At 42.0% G+C, this 24,325-nt stretch overlaps 1 protein-coding gene across 1 annotated transcript in view; it reads left to right on the top strand.

The window, feature by feature from the left end:
* The first annotated feature begins 1,348 nt into the window (after positions 1-1,348).
* LOC110502097 overlaps positions 1,349-24,325 on the top strand; it is a 70,310-nt gene continuing 47,333 nt past the window's right edge. The window contains exons 1-2 of the mRNA XM_036959073.1: positions 1,349-1,485; positions 17,515-17,673. The gene's annotated coding sequence lies outside the window, so the exon portion shown is untranslated. The remainder of the gene's footprint in view (positions 1,486-17,514; positions 17,674-24,325) is intronic.

The following is a 24,325-nucleotide window of genomic DNA, read 5'->3' as shown; positions in this document are numbered from 1 at the left end:
TTTCACATTGGTTATACTCACCCCCCTTTTGACCTCCTCCTTTTCCGCAGCAACCAGTGATCTGGGTCAACAGCATCAATGTCATTGTTTAACTTTAGTCCGTCCCGCACCCCAACCTGGGCTCGAACCAGGGACCCTCTGCACACACCGACAACAGTTACCCATGAAGCATCGTTACCCATCGCCCCACAAAAGCCACGGCCCTTGCAGAGCAAGGGGAACCACTACTTCAAGGTCTCAGAGCGCGCACCACCGCTAACTAGCTAGCCATTTCACATCGGTTACACATGCAGAGCAGAATTAGTCAGAAAGGAGCTGTTAAATTCTACAACAACCTAAAAGGAAGCGACTTCCAAACCTTCCATAACAAAGCCATCACCTACAGAGAAATTAACCTGAAGAAGAGTCCCCTAAGCAAACTGGTCCAGGGTCTTTGTTCACAACACACATATAGACCCAACAGAGTACAGCAACACAATTAAACCCAACAAAATCAAGAGAAAACAAAAAGATAATTAATTACTTGACACAATGGAAATAATATACAAAAAAACAGAGAAAACTATAATGCTATTTGGCCCTAAACAGAGAGTACACTGTGACTGACCCAAAACTAAGGAAATCTTTGACTGCCGAAGGCAGACCTGGCTCTCAAGAGAGGACAGGCTATGTGCACACTGCCCACAAAATGAGGTGGAAACTGAGATGCACTTCCTAACCTCCTTCCAAATGTATGACCATATTAGAGACATATATTTCCTTCAGATTACACAGATCCACAAATAATTCGAAAACAACTCCAATTTTGACAAACTCCTATATCTATTAGGTGAAAATCACAGTGCCATCACAGTAGCAAGATTTGTGACCCACAAGAAAAAGGCAACCAGTGAAGAACAAACACTATTGTAAATACAACCAGTATTTATGTTTATTTATTTTCCTTTTTGTACTTTTGTACTACTTTTTGCACATCATTACAACACTGTATATAGACATAATATGACATTTGAAATGTCTATTATTTTGGAACTTTTGTGAGTGTAATGTTTACTGTTAACTTTTACTGTTTATTTCACTTTAGTTTATTATCTATTTCACTTGCTTTGGCAATGTTAACATATGTTTCCCATGCCAGTAAAGCCCTTAAAGAGCGAGAGAGAGAGGAGTAACCGAGATCAGAGAGTGAGTAGAATGCGCTTCAGCACTTATACACCGCTGCCGCCTGCCCCGCTTCCCGGTTTCCATGCCGACAGCGAGGGTTGTTCAGTTGGAGCATGCTCCGTAGGACTCTTTTCCGTTGACCGTAACGTAACAACAGCTAGGCAGAGAGGGCTGGAGTATTCATACACACACACACACACACACGCACGCACACACACTGCTAGAGCACAGCAGAGAAGAGTGTAGGAGAGAGCAGATGGAGTCTAGCTGCATGCCTGCTGTACTGAGCTGGACTGAGACACACGCTTACTCACAACAAAGGTGAATCGGCAGAGATTCGTATCTCTCATGTCTTATGCATGTGTAGAATGTTGTTGTGTAATATTTTTTGTCTTTCATGAGAATTGGACAGGAGGAAAGAGTTTTCATGGACTGATTTTGTACCAGGAATGAATGGGCAGTTTGTGTGCTATAGTCTACATGTGCTCTATACTCTGTTATGGGTAATGAACGAGGCACCTTTAATTTGAGCTAGGATGGCCAAACATATATACGCTGTTGATGATCTGTTACAGTAGATACTGTAAAGGCAGCACTGTGTATAACCAGAGTAAGGTTTCGTCCGTCTGGTTTGACTGAAGTGCACATTTCTACTTTATCCTGAAAGGTTGGAGAAAGCGTCTCTTGCAGTGCGTATTCTAAGGATACATAAATTATGCATTTGCTGACAGAATTAAGCAATACAGTACCTAACGTTACTCAGCCAGAAATAAATGAATAAATGGTATGCTGTGCATGTATCACAGTGTTCTGTACTATAGACACTTCTGATAGGAGAGACCAACAGGCTTGATATGTTTGTTTATTCAGAACAGACATCAGATGACTGCCTGTAGCGCTGGGTTATCTGTTAGCTATGTATGTGTGTGTGTGTGCGTTCTCATGTCGTTCCCCTCTGATGCGCAGAGAAATGCTGATTATGAAAATCTTTATCCCACACCCCTGTCACATGACTTGTGTGTTGCGAGAAGGTGGTCACTCTCCAGTCATGCATTGCTGACCTTCTGACGATTATGTTGGCGGAGTGGGGCAGAGGCAGGGTCATAACCATAGACATAGAATTAGCAGCCATATTGAGTGTACCCAGGAGTTCAATTCCCGTTGTCTTTTGTTTTTCTAGTAATTATATTCCTATGGTCATGACACGGGTGTGTTTTGCCATTATTATGTATGTGGTTTCTCATTTCGCCCCATTTCTCTGTCAGGCACACATGGCCATCATTGTAAATAATAATTTGTTCATAATTGACTTACCTGGATAAACAAAGGTTAAATAAAAAAAATACTAATGATTCACCCCGGCCTCCCACCAGGCAGGCTAATGAATCCATGGGAGGATCAGATGAACTGGGCAGGCTAATGAATCCATGGGAGGATCAGGTGAACTGGGCAGGCTAATGAATCCATGGGAGGATCAGGTGAACTGGGCAGGCTAATGAATCCATGGGAGGATCAGATGAACTGGACAGGCTAATGAATCCATGGGAGGATCAGGTGAACTGGGCAGGCTAATGAATCCATGGGAGGATCAGGTGAACTGGGCAGGCTAATGAATCCATGGGAGGATCAGGTGAACTGGGCAGGCTAATGAATCCATGGGAGGATCAGATGAACTGGACAGGCTAATGAAACCATGGGAGGATCAGATGAACTGGACAGGCTAATTAATCCATGGGAGGATCAGGTGAACTGGGCAGGCTAATGAATCCATGGGAGGATCAGGTGAACTGGGCAGGCTAATGAATCCATGGGAGGATCAGGTGAACTGGGCAGGCTAATGAATCCATGGGAGGATCAGGTGAACTGGACAGGCTAATGAATCCATGGGAGGATCAGGTGAACTGGGCAGGCTAATGAATCCATGGGAGGATCAGGTGAACTGGGCAGGCTAATGAATCCATGGGAGGATCAGGTGAACTGGGCAGGCTAATGAATCCATGGGAGGATCAGATGAACTGGGCAGGCTAATGAATCCATGGGAGGATCAGGTGAACTGGGCAGGCTAATGAATCCATGGAGTATCAATAGTGTGTTCGTATGCACTGGATCGTATCATGGGCTAGTCTGGGCTGAACTGGGCTAGGTTGCACTGGATGCAAGCCTGTGTCCCAAATTGCACCCGATTCCCTATGGCCCTGGTCAAAAGTAGCACACTACATGGGGAATAGGGTGCCATTTGGGACATACATATTGACTCCAGCTGCTGAATTCAGTCGCTCCAGGATGACCAGGGAGTGCACTGGACAGTGTTGCACCCCAATGTACTGTGATCAAAACGTTTGAGGGAATCCATTGCACTTAATATATCATAGTACAATTACGTAGTGATTTTGTAGTAATTACTCAAACCGATAGAGTCACTATGACCATGTAGTGGTTCCAGATTTGAGTTCTATCAGCTTGAAAAAAAAAAGTGTAATGCCTTCACTAAGCCACGCCCCCAATAAAATGTCCTATTGTGCCTTTCCTTTTTGAGTGAATTATAGAGTTAACACCCATGACTGTAGTGACAGAGACATGGTTGTTGAATGTGTATGTTGTTGGTCCTGATGCCTTCACCAAGTGAGTTCGTAGGCTAATGCTATCATTATAATGAATTCAAAATTAATTATAATTAACTCTTTGTGACAATGCATTTTTTGTGACAATAAATTACATGTCTCATAAGGCGTTACTTTGAGGCCTAGCGTTACCCTAACTAATACAGTGGCCTGAAACTCATGATTTAGTTGGTTTTCTAAATTCCGGTAATTATCCCAAAATTCCCAGCAAAAAAAAATATATAAACCTGGTTGAAAGATTTCCAGGAATTTTCCAAACGGGATTTCTAGAAAGCGTGGGAAACGTACCAGAATTTTACAACCCTACTTGCAAGCCACATTATGCTGGCATGCAAAGTGATGTGTATTCTTATTGGAATCCAGCCAGAGTTTGGATATCCAACAGCTTTCATTTTTATTCACCTGCAACCGGCATTCAGAATTACTGCCAGGGTTAGGAACAGTGTGAGGAGACTACCTAAACCATTTAATAGATGTAAGGCCCCCTGTTTTGGGGACCTGCGTGGTTCTGGTACCGGTTCTGACCGACATTTTCGCTTATAAATCGACCTGTGGACACCATAGTATTGTATTGATCAGTAGCTCTGATTCTCACCGACACAGAAGTATGTCTGCTGTGTGAAGCAGGATGTGAAATCTGACACCACTTGAAGTTGGGATGGCCCTCATTCACTCATCTGACTGTCCAACTCTGGGCTGGACCTTACATCACAGCCACTAACAACATATGCCTTCAATCCTTACATCGTAGCGCAGCAGGAGAGAGCGGTTTTGTCACTGTAGTACATTCAGAGATCAATTTATAGCCAGTTATCAAAAATAATTCACGGATTTTAAACAAAAACTATTTGTCATAGACGGACAATATTAATATGAGATGAAAGGTGAGTTCCTGACGAGTCCAGGAAACTAAGTTAGATCTCTGTGAGACGTTCTCAGCAATAGGGGCAGACATTTTGAACGAGAGACCATTAGAAAATATGCACATTTCTCTAACACTGAACATAAAAATATGTATTTTACACTTATAAGGAAGGTGAACTCATAGTTAGTTTTATAATTTGATTATACTATATTTAGAAAGCACAAAAGTCATTTCAAACCTTATTCACACAGTTTTCTTGAATAGGATATACATCATATCAAATATTTCATATTTTCATATCTGTACTGTGTACTGAGTCCTCAAAAGTGACTACACCTCAGCAATTTATAACTATTCTTACTAGAAAGGTGAGATTTAGAAGTATTTGTGTAAAACAAATGCCTTGGGGTTTACAGTGTAGGGAGCAGCCAGAGGAGAGAAGAGGAGGAGATAGCAGAGCAGCAGCAGTCAGCCCTACAGCCGCATGGGCGGAAACATACAGCATGCAGGCTTCCCTGAATATTTCATCTGCTGAAAGAGAGAGTGGGGGGTGAGAGAGGGGTACAGAAGGAGAAAGCCGGAGAGAGGTAGAGATAGATGTTCCAATAAAGCCCTTCAATTTAAATTGAATTGATAGTTGGAGAATGCGAGATGGGGTGGAGCAGGGGTTAAAAAGAGGAGGAGAGTCTTTCACCTCATAAGAAATTGGAAAATAAATTGAGTTGAAAAATGCAGGTTTGTACAGTTTCAGTCAGAGCCAGGAGTAATGCAAGGTTGTGTGTAGCGTACGAGACAAACAGGTTCAGATGGGCGGCAATCATTTCAGTGCCCACTATTCAGGACTACTAACTAGAGGATATCCTGGGGATTTCGATGAGTTATTCAAAGAATATGGCTCCCCCATTCACTACACTGTAACAGTAGAATGGTACTTGGGTTACCTGCTAAAAGGGCGTTTTTTCAGTTGGCGTATTATCTTCTTTAGCCAAGTATAATGGAAAACCCCTCTGATCTTAGCTACAATTGAAGTAGTTTGACACACTAATGCTGAAAATGCTTCCAAGATGAATAGGAGTTGTTACAGCTCAGCTCACAGGTAAAAACACTGCTATTTTTGGCTCAGTAGAAATAGTGGCAGACAGTTTAGGCAGCACGGTGTAGTACTCTGTGTCTGAGCTGGTGTGACTGAGTAATATGACACTTCTTCCTGTTACCCAGATATGACAGCAGGATATCCACCCTGTGCTGTGTTTGGATAATAGTGAGGAGAGATAGACAAAAAGCTCTGTGCTCATCACGAGAGAGAGAGATTATAACCTCTCAGAGAGAACTTGTGCCGCTGTCCCTTTCTTTAGGAGAGGTGATTGTTAGCTCCTGTCGTGTCTTTACTATCGTTAAATTGAAGACTTCGTTTTTTATCAAAGATTCTCTGTAATTAGTATTACGCCATCAAACTGATTAATCAGTAACCGTTATTAACTAGGAAGTCGGGGCACCAAGGAAAATATTTAGATTACAAAGTTATCATTTCCTAAAATAACATTTCAGGTATTTTCATGTCTGATCCATAGTATTCTGATTAATGAACCTCACGTTAGTCTCATTCCAAACGTCGTAAATTGTTGGTTATCTGCACAAACCCAGTCTTCACTATGAGTCATCCATACATCAATTGTTTTAAATAATTGATTTATTACTAACTAAGTAATTCACAGAAATGCATAAACAAACAAACAAAGTCAATATGGTTACAAGAAATGATAAGGGAATCACCAATCTTTTATACCTTGTCCGGAACATGAAATTTGTTCGGACCTCAAGTTCTGTGAGGTGGAAGAAATTATTTTGTTCTCTATGAAAATCCACTCTGTCTCTTATAATGTGTGGCCATGAGGCATGGTCTTCTCAGGAATTTACGACCTCTCTCTGACCACAGCAGCCTAGTTGAAGGAGGCCGGGGGAGGCAGGGAGAGGGGGATGGGCTTGCTGTACCCAAAGAGGGCAACGTCATGACACTCCTTAGTCCCCCTCAGCGGGGTTCATTTTAAATGGAACCATCCGGTTTTCAGGGATACAGTATCTTTAAACTAGCTTCCTTTCCCCCTAAAAAACAGATGTGGGGAACCCGCTCAGACATTTATTTTACGCCTGCTACCTTAGGTCACTCCTCAGTAAACAGAGATAACATCATCCCCTCCTCCTATTCCCTCTTTCCCCTGACTCTCACCTCCTCACTCCCAGTGGGTAAAGGGCATGCTTCCCAGCCAAAACAGTTCTGAAGAGTTTGTGCATCTATTATGACAACATTTGTGTTTGTTTTGGCTGTTTTTTGGCTGTTCAGGCACACAAGATTTTTTCTAGAGGCAAACCAAAGTCTACTCCCCTTCGTCGGTGATTAGTCAACAGTAGGGATTGTTCAATAAAGTATTTGCTGTCATTCAATGAGAGATGACTTGTTTTCATGCACATTTTTTAATTGAGAAATACTGCACCAATCATCTTAGTTAGATGTAAACTAGACTAAGATATCCTTGGCAAAAACATAAACATGTATGACAGATTTCTTGTGTTTGTCAGGCTGTGGGTAACTGGTGCATGGAATCAGGCACAGGAGAGCAGAGATGAGTGTACAAGGTAATTTAGTCCACGAACAGCACAAGTATAAAACAAATACCAAAGTTGCGTGAAATACCGGTCACTCGTAAATAACGGGCGTAATAACGTACCCGGCAAACAATACCAGCCAAACACGCACACAAACATGGGGGAAACAGAGGGTTAAATAATGAACATGTAATTGGGGAATAGAAACCAAGTGTGTAAAAAACAAAGACAAAACAAATGGAAAATGAAAAGTGGATCGTCGATGGCTAAAAAGCCGGTGACGTCGACCGCCGAACGCCGCCCGAACAAGGAGAGGGACCGACTTCAGTGGAAGTCGTGACAGTGTTATCTTAGATACATTCGGACTATTTTGAGGAAGTGTGTAATGGCTACGGTGTCTCAAAATGGACAAACAGTACTGTTGCCGCTTTTTTCTAGATTTCCAAGCGAAGGTATTTTAAGGGAGTATGCAAGCACACTCGTTCGGTTCGCTTAACTTCGGCTCGGCTCAAGCCAAACTGAAGCATGTTCACACCTTAAGACAATTACCAGCCTGTCCTTGACTCAGGGAGATGAATAGACCTGAGATGTGGGGAGCCCACCACTCCCTGGCTTTTGATCTCTCCTCTCTCTGTGGTTGGTTGTTACAGACAACAAATGTGTGATCCTAGTTTTGACCCCCAGGGCAATGAGTGAAGAGAGAGTGAGCAATCCAATAATATGATCAGCTCAACTTAGGGAGTCGTTACTGCTGACATTTTCAGACAGATCATCGATCTGTTCTTTAAAAAAACACAAAACCACAAGAGCATATGATTGACTGTTTTGAATGACATTCCTGAAGCTGACATTCTCAGACAGATCATTGATTTGTTCTTTAAAAAAACACAAAACCACGAGAGCATATGATTGACTGTTTTGAATGCAAGTATTGATTTGAAGTCTTATTTAGTATGCATTTTTTATATTGCCATGTTTAGCTGTTTTCTATTGTAAGGAGTTCCCATTGTTTCCTTTGATGTTCCATCCCACTGTAACAGAGTGATTTATCAGAGAAGAGAGCTTTGAAACAGGAGGTTTATTAAAGATCCAGTGCAGTCAAAAACATGTTACATATATTTCCACCCCATGAGTTTGGAATAACACTGTGAAATTGTTAAAATGATGATAATGCTATTTTAGTGTAAGAGCTGTTTGATTGATTGATTTGAAAAGACCGCCTGCAATTTCAGCCTGTTTTGGTGGGATGGAGTTTTGGCCTGTCTGGTGACATCACCAGGCAGTAAATTGGTTAATAGACCAAAAAGAAACAGAGTTCCAAACATCTCTGCCAATAATAGCTACTTTTCAGTTATCTCCTCCCCAATCAGACCACTCCCAGACAGTCCTAGATAAATGATTGCTTGAGTAATTGCTCTTTGCTAAGAATGTATTTTTGTTTCTTGACCATTTTAATTGAAAACAATCACAGTAAAGTACTTCATTGTTACCCAGAAATGATGTGATATTGAGATAAAAATGGCTGCTTTGGACATTTAATGAGCAGACTAACATGGGTATAATTTGCATTAGTTTTCTTTCCTTGTGGGAAGTCAAGGACAGTGCAGTAAGATATGCCAAGGATGGTGATGTGTGGGAGACATGACTGATATCATAGATCCCCAGATAGGATCTTAGGTCTCTTTCTCCCCTCCTCTCTTTCTCTCCCACTGCCCATATCTCTCTCAGTCTTGCTCTCCTTCCTCCTCTCTCTCCATTCCCCTGTTGGTGATATGAGTCACTCTGCCGTCTGTTAATGAGTAAATCCTCCCTTATTACCCTCCCTTTGTTTATGAACAACACTCCTGGTTATCTCAATTCATCTCTCGCTCCCTCATTCTCTACCTCTTTACCTCTACCTTACCTCTCTACCTCACTCAGGCTACTACTTACAGGGGTGGGAAGTAGCCTAGTGGTTAGGGCGTTGGACTAGTAACCGAAAGGTTGCAAGGTCAAATCCCCCAGCTGACATGGAAAAAATCTGTTGTTCTGCCCCTGAACAAGGCAGTTAACCCACTGTTCCTAGGCTGTCATTGAAAATAAGAATTTGTTCTCAACTGACTTACCTAGTTAAATAAAAACTCTACCTCACTTCCTTCTTCTTTTATCATAATTTCCCATGCGTCCCTCCACCTCATCACCTGTTTTCTACCCACAGCTTTAGTTTCCCCCTTTCCTCCCTCTCTCCCCCTCCCTCTGGATATTGATCACAGGAATGAGGTCACATAGATCTCACTGAGGTCCCTATATCGTTTTTGTTATTGTTACCGTTGCCGTGGTGGTGTTTATGTCATTACCCCAGTAGCAGTAACAACAACAAAACAAGGAAACACTGTGGAGGCGAGAGCTGAGTAAAGAAGCCTCAGTACTTACACTACACTGCCTGGGACTTCTACCTGAACCCAAATACTTTCAGGATATTATTCAAATGAGACAGGAAACATTTGATTTGAAGTAGTTAACAAGAAACATAGCTTACAATTAGAGTTTAAGATGTTGAATTCCGACCTTTTACTGTAGCCGACTGTATGAACCCAGGTTGTTTTGTATTGGGCTTATTATTTAAATGAGACAGGAATCATACATATTTGATTTGAGGTAGTTATCAACAATCAGGTTCTGTGTTTATACAACAAGCCACTGAATTGAGAGAAACCTCTTGTGATACTGTTGTGTATGAACTAAGAATGAAATGCTGCATTGAGAGAGCACTCCAAGCCCTGAGCTAGCGTGCTTCATTTTAAAATGGTGCAGCTCTTTGTCACAGAAATGCCAAAAGAGGCAGATGACGAGGGATGGGAGCGCGGCCAGCATCCCCGCCTCCTGTTGTCCATGCATCCAAAAGAGTTCAGATACTTGCGTTTGGTTTAACCTGCATGGACGGGGTTTGGGCGGCGTTTACCAAATAGTGGCAATTCAATTGGTTCCATTTTGCCAGGCAAGCACAATTAAATACAGCTGAAGTATTTGAAATGATTTCAAATAGCATTTGAACCCAGGTGTGCAGAGGACGGAGCCCAGTGTCTCATATTTTCCCTCTGTTATCTAACAGAGGAGGAAAAGAACAGTCTTCTGGAAGGAAGAGAAGAGCAAATACCGCTTCGTTTCATTCGGAGTCCCAGCGGGAAAATCTGTTTACTATTAGGTTACATCATCTACAGCAGCCTCCCGCTCTGTGTCTAGGCTACTGACCACAGGCTACTGACCACAGGCTACTAGCTACAGGCTACAGGCTACTAGCTACTGACCACAGGCTACTGGCTACAGGCTACTGACCACAGGCTACTGACCACAGGCTACTAGCTACTGGCTACAGGCTACAGGCTACAGGCTACTGGCTACAGCCTATAGTACTATGTTAATCAGTTCATGCATTGGCGCATGTGATTAATTTAGGTATGATTATGTTACCAACCATACAGCAGCATCTCCATCTCACTAAGGTCTGTCTGTCTGTCTGCCTGCCTCTCTCTACATGCTTACTGTACAGTAATGTATTCATCAGATCTAGCACTGTTGTATGTTGTTAGGAATTATTACCAATCATACAGTTACAGTCCTATCTCCATCTCACTACAGGTTTTCTGTCTGTCTGACTGTGTCTTGATGGGCTGTATGACTGTGTAAGAGGGGGTGAGACAGAGGGGACGCTGGTGCTCTGCTTTATTTTGGGTTGAGTCAAGAGAATCTGGTGGTGGTGACAGATCCATGATGGATGCATAACCCTCCATGAGTCAATACCAGAGCCGGAATGGTGACAGATATCCACTCTTCTGATTGGTTCTTTTACACTGGCTTGCATCCCAAATGGCAGCCTATTGCCTATATAGTGAACTACCTTTGACCAGGGCTGCCACCGGCACCCTATAAAGATGTTTATTGTATTGCTAAACCAGCCAGGGATAAAATGTATCACTGTAAAACTATATCATCTTGTTCCCTAACACTGTTACTGAGAATGATATGTATGTCTATCACTGAAGACCATACCAGTACATAAGGGCCTGCCATTTTCTACTCAGTCACATATAAACATGACAAGCATGTAGTTACTGCTCATAGTTTCTGAAATATTTGATGTCTGTTATGCCTTAATTCAAACCATTTATCCAGATTTTTTAAATATGTATTGTCTTTTATCATAGCCTTCCCTGGACATCATTTGCATGGATTGGTTGGTCCGGCTCCTTTGAACAGGTTCTCTCTGTCTAATGAAGTCTCTTTCATCGTCTCTGTGAATAAATAGAGTGAAGCGGAGTTGGGTTGGGATACTATATATGGCATTGGGCTACTATATATGGCATTGGGATACTATATATGGCATTGGGATACTATATATGGCATTGGGATACTATATATGGCATTGCGATACTATATATGGCATTGAGCTACTATATATGGCCTTGGGATACTATATATGGCATTGAGCTACTATATATGGCATTGGGATGCTATATATGGCATTGGGATACTATATATGGCATTGAGCTACTATATATGGCATTGGGATGCTATATATGGCATTGGGATGCTATATATGGCATTGGGCTACTATATATGGCATTGAGCTACTATATATGGCATTGCGATACTATATATGGCATTGGGATACTATATATGGCATTGGGATACTATATATGGCATTGAGCTACTATATATGGCATTGAGCTACTATATATGGCATTGGGATACTATATATGGCATTGGGATGCTATTAATGCTCATTGAAAAATCATGCAAAGGAAGAATGATGGCGTTGAAGGTGGGCCCTGGTCAAATGTAGTGCACTATATTGTGAATAGGGTGCTGTTTGGGACATGACCTACCTATCACCTCATTATTCCCTGTCTGTATTATTCATAGAGACCGTTAACACCTCAGACTGGTGAAATATTCATGGCACAGCCATGAATGACTTCCACCATACAGGAACAGAACAGAGACATGCCCAGCTTTCACCTGAGGTGATGTGAAATGTAGGTAGAAACGCAGGTAGAAATAGAATGAACAGAGCTGACATGTTTTTTCCCTATTCTATGTGGCAAACAATCATATCTGTTCAACGCAATACATTTCTAAGCATTCTGTAACATTCCATCCTCCTGAACAGGCTTGTGCACTACTACACAGATAACCTTTTCACACTATTGGTCTGACCCGTGCTGTGCTGGCTCAGATATTTCCTTTTTACGTTGTCCAGCACAGTCCCAGCAACTGGATTCGTAACCAAACAAGCACAGCACTTGACTTGGTTTGACTCAGCTCAATAATGTGAAGATAGTAACACAGTACATTAGTACCTTGCTCTATGCTCTGGGTGTCAACTACACCCCCTCTACACAGCCTCTCCTCTCTGTGGCCGTGTAGCTCACACACTATCCAACACACACATCCCAGTGACATGTTGCCTAATGAACTCCAGACTTCCACGTTAGACCTTCGATGAAGTCACCAGAATGCTACTACGCGAGTCATCTGTACCCTGGTGGGGCTCTATGAAAAGAGACTCAGTAGAGAGTTGTAGTGTGTGTTGATTACTGCTGAGCCTGGGAGGATTCTTATTAACCCACATTTCTCTGCCTGATGACAGGGGGGGGAGAGGTGGGGAATGTTATGCCTTCCTTCTTGTCTCCTGGCATCATTCCTCTCGCTCGCTTGTCTGATTGAGTATTCTGTCTCTTATTGCTGTGAAGTGTTCATCTGCCTGCACCTTACTTGGCTTGTCAGGAGGCTTGTCAGGATCCACTCTCCTCTCCTTTCCCTCCCCTCCTCCCCCTCCTGCTTACCTGTCAGGAGATAGAGAGCTACTCCACCTCATCAGGATCCAGTATCTTGTTACCCTGGCAGTGCGGGTATAATCAATCTCTCCTGTGTGTCTGTCATGGCAATGCGTCCTACAGGCTCATAGATACAGACTAGATTGAAGCAGCCTTTTAATAAACCTGTGTAATTTCAGTCCTTTCCAAGGGCAAGGAAGGTTATTTCATAAGTAGGCCTACATCAATCTCACAATTTCGTTGGTGTGTTCAGATTTGCAATGCCTAAAATGCCTTTTAAATGATTTCATTCCATCAGTGAATGTTTAGTGCCTGTTCTGCAGAGAAGTTATCTGTAGAGAGATTCCCTCAGAGGGAGCCGGATTCCATCGACGTGTCATGTGAATGAATGGTCATGTTACATAAGATATTGGAGATAAGCATCTCTAGCCGATCTATACATGGAAAACAAAAACAGTGCACTTGGTGTCCAGGGCTTTCCAGCCTATTGGATTTCTACAGGATCAGATTGACTCTAAAATGGAATCTCTGGGATTAATAGTCACCGCTCATATGCCTAGCCGTAATACAGACAGACAGGTTGTAGAATGGAGTGATGCACCGATATGACATTTTTGTCCGATACCGATATCCAATATTTTCCTTGTCCCCCAAAAAACAATACCAATACCGATAACTGATATTTAACATTTTTTTGTAGCTAACTATATAGCTAGGTGTCATCATCTAAAATAACCCTAATTTATAAGACAGTTCTCATTTGATTGATGTTGGTCGGACCCATCTATGTGAAGCTAGCCACAATAAGGATTAGCCACAATAGTGGGCTTTGATACAGCCTGGACACGTTGTAAAATGTAATGCCACCATGCCCGTAGTACAGACAGACAGCCACGTTGTAGAATGTAATTCCACCATGCCCGTAATACAGACATACAGGTTGTAGAATGTAATGCCACCATGCCCGTAATACAGACAGACAGGTTGTAGAATGTAATGCCACCATGCCCATAATACAGACAGACAGGTTGTAGAATGTAATGCCACCATGCCCGTAATACAGACAGACAGGTTGTAGAATGTAATGCCACCATGCCCATAATACAGACAGACAGGTTGTAGAATGTAATTCCACCATGCCCGTAATACAGACATACAGGTTGTAGAATGTAATGCCACCATGCCCGTAATACAGACAGACAGGTTGTAGAATGTAATGCCACCATGCCCATAATACAGACAGACAGGTTGTAGAATGTAATGCCACCATGCCCGTAATACAGACATACAGGTTGTAGAATGTAATGCCACCATGCCCGTAATACAGACAGACAGGTTGTAGAATGTAATGCCACCATGCCCGTAATACAGACATACAGGTTGTAGAATGTAATGCCACCATGCCCGTAATACAGACAGGCAGGTTGTAGAATGTAATGCCACCATGCCCGTAATACAGACATACAGGTTGTAGAATGTAATGCCACCATGCCCGTAATACAGACAGACAGGTTGTAGAATGTAATGCCACCATGCCTGTAATACAGACAGACAGGTTGTAGAATGTAATGCCACCATGCCCGTAATACAGACAGACAGGTTGTAGAATGTAATGCCACCATGCCCGTAATACAGACAGACAGGTTGTAGAATGTAATGCCACCATGCCCGTAATACAGACAGACAGGTTGTAGAATGTAATGCCACCATGCCCGTAATACAGACAGACAGGTTGTAGAATGTAATGCCACCATGCCCGTAATACAGACAGACAGGTTGTAGAATGTAATGCCACCATGGCTACTCTGTAAGCGTGTGCTCTTAACATCAGGAGGAAGCAGGTGGATGTATGGATTGAACCCACGACTATATCAGGGCTCTAATATGTTTACTGTCAGGAGGTTTCCCACTTGACATAGGCTCACAAAGCCACAGTACACCGTCGACTCTCCTTGGGTTCATCTTAAAGTGACATGAGGCTGAGCCTTCAAAACTCTAACTGACCATGTTTTGTCAGCGGTTGCAGGGTCCATTTCACACACGGTCCCAGGCTGTTGTGTACCGTACAGGGCTTGTCTTGTCCACACCACAGATCACACCCCAGTCTAGCACTGACAAGTCAGTGAGGAAAACACTGAACACATCACTTCACGTCACACCTGTCCACACATTACCAGTAGTACCGTGACTGTCCCATAGTGAGGGACGGCCATTCTCTGCTCTCCAGCTGGTTTGACTGATGCTCCCTCTCACACAATAGTCACACCGTATGGTGGATTAGCCTCAAAACACCTGCTGGGACAATATAGTGGTCTGTGATGTGTAGACAGACACTTACCACACACAGAGAACACACATGAGCCCAGTGAGCACACGTGCACGAGCACACACACACGCGCACACATGCACACACACACGCAAACAGAAGGCCGGCAGGTACCCTAGTGGTTAGAGTGTTGGACTAGTAACCGAAAGGTTGCAAGATCAAGTCCCCGAGCTGACAAGTTAACATCTGTCGTTCTGCTCCTGAACAAGGCAGTAAACCCACTGTTCCTAGGCCGTCATTGTAAATAAGGATTTGTTCTTAACTGACTTACCTAGTTAAATAAAGGTTAAAGGAAAGAAAACAGTAATTCATAAACTATTGTTAATGAATATGAGGCTCTGGTACACTGCTACTCTGTCATGTGGTACAGTGATGTGAGCATCTCTGTAGTGAAAGAGTCCTCAATGACACATGAGAGGAGAGGTGGGAATCTCCAGGGGATTCATACCCATACTGGATAAACAGGACTTTCTGATGCCTGTCCAATCAGACTATACACACACACAGCGCTGCAGTGGTATTACTGTGGGTCAGATGAGGCAATTCTTAGTGTGGGTACAGATTTATGATCTTAATTTGAGACAGTTTGCTACAGCAAGAAATAATGCTGCCGCAGCAGGAAATGTGGATTATAATTCATGGACATTCTTATAGGGGTTGATGCATTTTTCGTAAGGGAAAATCTAATCTGAAATGTTTAAGTGGAAATTATAAACTTCAGAAGCCTTTTTAAACTTCAAATACACTACAAGTTATAAAGATGTCCTGCAACAGGGTGATCAAATTAAGATCCTACATCTGTAGCAGAAAGTGAAGTGAGCAGTACCACCATGGTTCTAAACATAGATGATAGAAGCTACTGGGGTGCAGCTCCTCTCTCTCTCTCTCTCTCTCTGTGTGTGTGTGTGTGTGTGTGTGTGTGTGTGTGTGTGTGTGTGTGTCGGCTCCTCTGGTACTGCCGCTGCCTCACATTCTACAATCTATAGGGAAGGGTCCGCAGGGAGGTGGGACAGGGTCTCTGTCACTCATCTGCCATCCCACACTGACCTGTCACTCATACCAGGGGATGGGGCCAGGCACTTAGCTATCACAGGCACTTGGCTTGTCAAACTTCAGGCTTTCACTTCTCCATTCTCCATCCCCCACACTACCTACCCAGGGGGCTGTCACAAATGGAAACTGGTTGGCTTCTAAAAAAAAGTCAAGTGCCATCAGTGACTGTGCTGCTTTTAGACTCTCAGTCTCTCTCAGGTAGCTATGATGGTTTAGGATGCAGAGATTTGTGTTCTGAGGATGGGATAGGAATGGAAGTCATAGGAAATCTATTCTAGAGCCTGTTTGGAACTGGGTAAGAATGTGTTTTCTGTGTTATTTTCTGCTTATATTTCTATGGAATGTTAGATGTAGTTTGACATGAGATGTGTGGTGATCTGTTAGATGTAGTTTGAGTTGTCTGTGTATGAATCAGTGATGAGAGTTGGCTGTGTGTACATCATTGATTAGAGTTGGCTGTGTGTACATCAGTGATGAGAGTTGGCTGTGTGTACATCAGTGATGAGAGTTGGCTGTGTGTACATCATTGATTAGAGTTGGCTGTGTGTACATCAGTGATGAGAGTTGGCTGTGTGTACATCATTGATTAGAGTTGGCTGTGTGTACATCAGTGATGAGAGTTGGCTGTGTGTACATCAGTGATGAGAGTTGGCTGTGTGTACATCAGTGATGAGAGTTGGCTGTGTGTACATCAGTGATGAGAGTTGTCTGTGTATGAATCATTGATTAGAGTTGGCTGTGTGTACATCAGTGATGAGAGTTGGCTGTGTGTACATCGGGGATGAGAGTGGGCTGTGTGTACATCAGTGATGAGAGTTGATTGTGTTTACATCAGTGTGTGTGTATGTGTATATGTTTCCCTGAAAATGTAATCAATCTCTAATGATGTTACTCGCTTATGGCTAATTCAGTTCAGTGTGGCTTGTTTTACATGATCAAATACATCTAGAAAGTATATCTCTCTCTCTCACTCCTCCTCTCTCGGAATACAGAAATGGTTTCTGCTGGTTTGTTTATTTAACTCTCAGTTATTGATCGACTTGTATCTCTCTCTTCTTGCTCCAGGCCACGACTGTCTGGGTGATGTTCTCTCTAGACTCACTGGTGTGCTCCACTGAATACAGACTGTGAAGAAGCTGAAAAGGCTGTGTGTTTGGAACAGAGCCAATGACCAGGAGGCTAAACTGAAGGAGAATAAGGCCACAGAGAATTTATTAAAATGGGGTAAGTTTATACTGCTGTTGGGTATACCTGGCTGTAAAATGGGGTATGTTTATACTGCTGTAAGGCATACCTGGCTGTAAAATGGGGTAGGTTATACTGCTTTAGGGCATACCTGGCTGTAAAATGGGGGAAGTTTATACTGCTGTAGGGCATACCTGGCTGTAAAATGGGGGAAGTTTATACTGCTGTAGGGCATACCTGGCTATAAAATGGGGGATGTTTATACTGCTGTAAGGCATACCTGGCTGTAAAATGGGGGAAGTTTATATTGCTGTAAGGCATACCTTGCTGTAAAATGGGTTAGGTCTATACTGCTGTAAGGCATACCTGGCTGTAAAATGGGTGAAGTTTATACTGCTGTAAGGCATACCTGGCTGTAAAATGGGGGAAAGTTTATACTGCTGTAGGGCATACCTTGCTGTAAAATGGGGTAGGTTTATACTGCTGTAGGGCATACCTTGCTGTAAAATGGGGTAGGTTTATACTGCTGTAGGGCATACCTGGCTGTAAAATGGGGGAAGTTTATACTGCTGTAGGGCATACCTTGCTGTAAAATGGGGGAAGTTTATACTGCTGTAAGGCATACCTGGCTGTAAAATGGGGGAAGTTTATACTGCTGTAGGGCATACCTGGCTGTAAAATGGGGGAAGTTTATACTGCTGTAGGGCATACCTTGCTGTAAAATGGGGGAAGTTTATACTGCTGTAGGGCATACCTGGCTGTAAAATGGGGTAGGTTTATACTGCTACAGGGTGTAATGGGTGGTGATTGGAGGATTGAGTTAAAACCAACCTGACAGATCACTGGAATATGATGTTCAAGGTTGTTGCAACCTCCTGAGAGTCACAGCGGTAGACACACACACTGACTCATCTAGGTGATCACACATACACACACACATTGAGGAGTACTGAGAAGAGATCGATGACCAACGTGACCTGATATTATGAGTGGTGTGACACAGTAGTATTTGGAGAATAACTTGGCAACTGCTTGGCATCCGACCACAAGGCCCTACAGAGGGTGGTGAGTACGGCCCAGTACATCACTGGGGCCAAGTTCCATGCCATCCAGGACCTCTACACCAGGTGGTGTCAGAGAAAGGCCCTAAAAATTGTCAAAGTCATAGACTGTTCACTGCACGGCAAGCAATACCGATGGACCAACAGGACCCTGAACAGCTCCTAACCCCAAGCCATAAGACTGTTAAATAGTTAGTCCCGGTAGCTATTGGTCAACTATTTAACTATCTGCATCAACCCTTTTTGAACTCTTTTGATTCATCACATACGCTGCTGTTTCTGTTTATTATGTATCCCGTTGCCTAGTTACTTTATCCCTACCTATATGTACATATTTCCCTCAATTACCTCGTACCCCTGCACATGGATTCGGTACTGGATTTATTCCTTGTGTTATCATGTGCCTATTATTTCCCTTCCTTTCTCTCTGTGTTGTTGGGAAGGGCCCGTAAGTTAGCATTTCACTGTTTGTCTACACCTGTTGTTGTGAAGGGCCTGTAAGTAACAATTTCACTGTTAGTCTACACCTGTTGTTGTGAAGGGCCTGTAAGTAACCATTTCACTGTTAGTCTACACCTGTTGTTGTGAAGGGCCTGTAAGTAACAATTTCACTGTTAGTCTACACCTGTTGTTGTGAAGGGCCTGTAAGTAACCATTTCACTGTTAGTCTACACCTGTTGTTGTGAAGGGCCTGTAAGTAACCATTTCACTGTTAGTCTACACCTGTTGTTGTGAAGGGCCTGTAAGTAACCATTTCACTGTTAGTCTACACCTGTTGTTGGGAAGGGCCCGTAAGTTAGCATTTCACTGTTTGTCTACACCTGTTGTTGTGAAGGGCCCGTAAGTTAGCATTTCACTGTTTGTCTACACCTGTTGTTGGGAAGGGCCTGTAAGTAACCATTTCACTGTTTGTCTACACCTGTTGTTGGGAAGGGCCCGTAAGTTAGCATTTCACTGTTTGTCTACACCTGTTGTTGTGAAGGGCCTGTAAGTAACCATTTAACTGTTTGTCTACACCTGTTGTTGGGAAGGGCCTGTAAGTAACCATTTCACTGTTTGTCTACACCTGTTGTTGTGAAGGGCCTGTAAGTAACCATTTAACTGTTAGTCTACACCTGTTGTTGTGAAGGGCCTGTAAGTAACCATTTCACTGTTTGTCTACACCTGTTGTTGGGAAGGGCCCGTAAGTTAGCATTTCACTGTTTGTCTACACCTGTTGTTGTGAAGGGCCCGTAAGTTAGCATTTCACTGTTTGTCTACACCTGTTGTTGTGAAGGGCCCGTAAGTTAGCATTTCACTGTTTGTCTACACCTGTTGTTGTGAAGGTCCCGTAAGTTAGCATTTCACTGTTTGTCTACACCTGTTGTTTACCAAGCATGTGAATAATAAAGATTTGAGGACGGCTGATGTATTTCCAGGAGTAGAGTTTTTAATTAAACCTGAATATCGTCATTTTACCTCCAACATGTTAGGAATATTGATAAATGTATTATCCACTATCAAACTAACTATTGTTTTTTCTCTGGAGCCATAGAGCCAGCTGGTAAAAGAGGAGGGGCCATTAGTAAATAAACCTATTTTTATTGCATTCATCAATGCATCAGAGAGGGATGAGGGATGATGAGTCTGCCTAATGAAGGACTGTTTCATAACTAAGTGCGGTATGTCTTTCGACCCTGATCTGTGCGGAAGATTACAGAGGTAGCTAGCAAGCTATATGCACAGCCCTGGCCCTCAGCCATGCAATCTACTAATTACAGAGAGAGAGGAGTTAGTCCACTACACAGCACTATTACTCTCTCTCGTTCTCTTCTTCTCTCTCTCTCCCTCTCCCTCTGTCTCTCTCACTTCTCATTTCTCTTTCTCTCTCTCTCCCTCTCCCTCTGTCTCTCTCACTTCGCATTTCTCTCTCGCTCTCTCTCTCTCTCTCTCTCTGTCTCTCTCTCCCTCTGTCTCTCTCTCTCCTCTCCCCCTAATCCACCGCTCCTCTCTGATTAGTAAAATGAAAGGTGAAAGCTAACTTCATTACTGTCCCGTTCAGCTTAATCTTTTATTTTCCTCCTCTGGTTTTTCATCATGGCCCGAGCAGAAAGAGAGAGGGCAAATCAATCCCTTATTTTATTCCTTGATGTGGAGCAAAATGTGCAAAGTGATTATTCAAGTTAACGGAAGGAATCACGCATCAGGGACAATGACATTGTGTGGAGTGGGGACTTAATATCCCCGCGTCCTAGTGTCATATTGTCCTAGTATAATTGTCCTAGTGTCATATTGTCCTAGTGTCATATTGTCCTAGTGTAATTGTCCTAGTGTCATATTGTCCTAGTGTCATATTGTCCTAGTATAATTGTCCTAGTGTCATATTGTCCTAGTGTCATATTGTCCTAGTGTCATATTGTCCTAGTGTAATTGTCCTAGTATAATTGTCCTAGTGTCATATTGTCCTAGTGTCATATTGTCCTAGTATAATTGTCCTAGTGTCATATTGTCCTAGTGTCATATTGTCCTAGTGTAATTGTCCTAGTGTCATATTGTCCTAGTGTAATTGTCCTAGTATAATTGTCCTAGTGTCATATTGTCCTAGTGTAATTGTCCTAGTGTCATATTGTCCTAGTATAATTGTCCTAGTGTCATATTGTCCTAGTATAATTGTCCTAGTGTCATATTGTCCTAGTATAATTGTCCTAGTGTCATATTGTCCTAGTATAATTGTCCTAGTGTCATATTGTCCTAGTGTAATTGTCCTGGTGTCATATTGTCCTAGTGTAATTGTCCTAGTGTCATATTGTCCTAGTGTAATTGTCCTGGTGTCATATTGTCCTAGTGTAATTGTCCTTGTGTCATATTGTCCTAGTGTAATTGTCCTAGTGTCATATTGTCCTAGTATAATTGTCCTGGTGTCATATTGTCCTAGTGTAATTGTCCTGGTGTCATATTGTCCTAGTGTAATTGTCCTGGTGTCATATTGTCCTAGTGTAATTGTCCTAGTGTCATATTGTCCTAGTGTCATATTGTCCTAGTGTAATTGTCCTGGTGTCATATTGTCCTAGTGTAATTGTCCTGGTGTCATATTGTCCTAGTGTAATTGTCCTAGTGTCATATTGTCCTAGTGTCATATTGTCCTAGTGTAATTGTCCTAGTATAATTGTCCTAGTGTCATATTGTCCTAGTGTCATATTGTCCTAGTATAATTGTCCTAGTGTCATATTGTCCTAGTGTCATATTGTCCTAGTGTAATTGTCCTAGTGTCATATTGTCCTAGTGTAATTGTCCTAGTATAATTGTCGTAGTGTCATATTGTCCTAGTGTAATTGTCCTAGTGTCATATTGTCCTAGTATAATTGTCCTAGTGTCATATTGTCCTAGTATAATTGTCCTAGTGTCATATTGTCCTAGTATAATTGTCCTAGTGTCATATTGTCCTAGTATAATTGTCCTAGTGTCATATTGTCCTAGTGTAATTGTCCTGGTGTCATATTGTCCTAGTGTAATTGTCCTAGTGTCATATTGTCCTAGTGTAATTGTCCTGGTGTCATATTGTCCTAGTGTAATTGTCCTTGTGTCATATTGTCCTAGTGTAATTGTCCTAGTGTCATATTGTCCTAGTATAATTGTCCTGGTGTCATATTGTCCTAGTGTAATTGTCCTGGTGTCATATTGTCCTAGTGTAATTGTCCTGGTGTCATATTGTCCTAGTGTAATTGTCCTAGTGTCATATTGTCCTAGTGTCATATTGTCCTAGTGTAATTGTCCTGGTGTCATATTGTCCTAGTGTAATTGTCCTGGTGTCATATTGTCCTAGTGTAATTGTCCTAGTGTCATATTGTCCTAGTGTCATATTGTCCTAGTGTAATTGTCCTGGTGTCATATTGTCCTAGTGTAATTGTCCTAGTATAATTGTCCTGGTGTCATATTGTCCTAGTGTAATTGTCCTAGTGTCATATTGTCCTAGTGTAATTGTCCTGGTGTCATATTGTCCTAGTGTAATTGTCCTAGTATAATTGTCCTAGTGTCATATTGTCCTAGTATAATTGTCCTAGTGTCATATTGTCCTAGTATAATTGTCCTAGTGTAATTGTCCTAGTATAATTGTCCTAGTGTCATATTGTCCTAGTGTCATATTGTCCTAGTATAATTGTCCTAGTGTCATATTGTCCTAGTATAATTGTCCTAGTGTCATATTGTCCTAGTATAATTGTCCTAGTGTAATTGTCCTAGTATAATTGTCCTAGTGTCATATTGTCCTAGTGTCATATTGTCCTAGTGTAATTGTCCTGGTGTCATATTGTCCTAGTGTCATATTGTCCTAGTATACTTGTCCTAGTGTAATTGTCCTAGTATAATTGTCCTAGTGTCATATTGTCCTAGTGTCATATTGTCCTAGTGTAATTGTCCTGGTGTCATATTGTCCTAGTGTAATTGTCCTAGTGTCATATTGTCCTAGTGTCATATTGTCCTAGTGTAATTGTCCTGGTGTCATATTGTCCTAGTGTAATTGTCCTGGTGTCATATTGTCCTAGTGTAATTGTCCTAGTGTCATATTGTCCTAGTGTCATATTGTCCTAGTGTAATTGTCCTGGTGTCATATTGTCCTAGTGTAATTGTCCTAGTATAATTGTCCTAGTGTCATATTGTCCTAGTGTAATTGTCCTGGTGTCATATTGTCCTAGTGTAATTGTCCTGGTGTCATATTGTCCTAGTGTAATTGTCCTAGTATAATTGTCCTAGTGTCATATTGTCCTAGTGTAATTGTCCTGGTGTCATATTGTCCTAGTATAATTGTCCTGGTGTCATATTGTCCTAGTGTAATTGTCCTGGTGTCATATTGTCCTAGTGTAATTGTCCTAGTGTCATATTGTCCTAGTGTAATTGTCCTGGTGTCATATTGTCCTAGTGTAATTGTCCTAGTATAATTGTCCTAGTGTCATATTGTCCTAGTATAATTGTCCTAGTGTCATATTGTCCTAGTATAATTGTCCTAGTGTAATTGTCCTAGTATAATTGTCCTAGTGTCATATTGTCCTAGTGTCATATTGTCCTAGTGTAATTGTCCTGGTGTCATATTGTCCTAGTATAATTGTCCTAGTGTCATATTGTCCTAGTATAATTGTCCTAGTGTAATTGTCCTAGTATAATTGTCCTAGTGTAATTGTCCTAGTGTCATATTGTCCTAGTATAATTGTCCTAGTATAATTGTCCTAGTATAATTGTCCTAGTATAATTGTCCTAGTATAATTGTCCTAGTATAATTGTCCTAGTGTAATTGTCCTAGTATAATTGTCCTAGTGTCATATTGTCCTAGTATAATTGTCCTAGTGTCATATTGTCCTAGTGTAATTGTCCTGGTGTCATATTGTCCTAGTGTAATTGTCCTGGTGTCATATTGTCCTAGTGTAATTGTCCTAGTATAATTGTCCTAGTGTCATATTGTCCTAGTGTAATTGTCCTGGTGTCATATTGTCCTAGTATAATTGTCCTGGTGTCATATTGTCCTAGTGTAATTGTCCTGGTGTCATATTGTCCTAGTGTAATTGTCCTAGTGTCATATTGTCCTAGTGTAATTGTCCTGGTGTCATATTGTCCTAGTGTAATTGTCCTAGTATAATTGTCCTAGTGTCATATTGTCCTAG

This window comes from Oncorhynchus mykiss, chromosome 22 (assembly GCF_013265735.2).
Source record: "Oncorhynchus mykiss isolate Arlee chromosome 22, USDA_OmykA_1.1, whole genome shotgun sequence".
NCBI classification, from domain to species: domain Eukaryota; kingdom Metazoa; phylum Chordata; class Actinopteri; order Salmoniformes; family Salmonidae; genus Oncorhynchus; species Oncorhynchus mykiss.
This window is presented reverse-complemented; position numbering and strand designations above follow the sequence as displayed.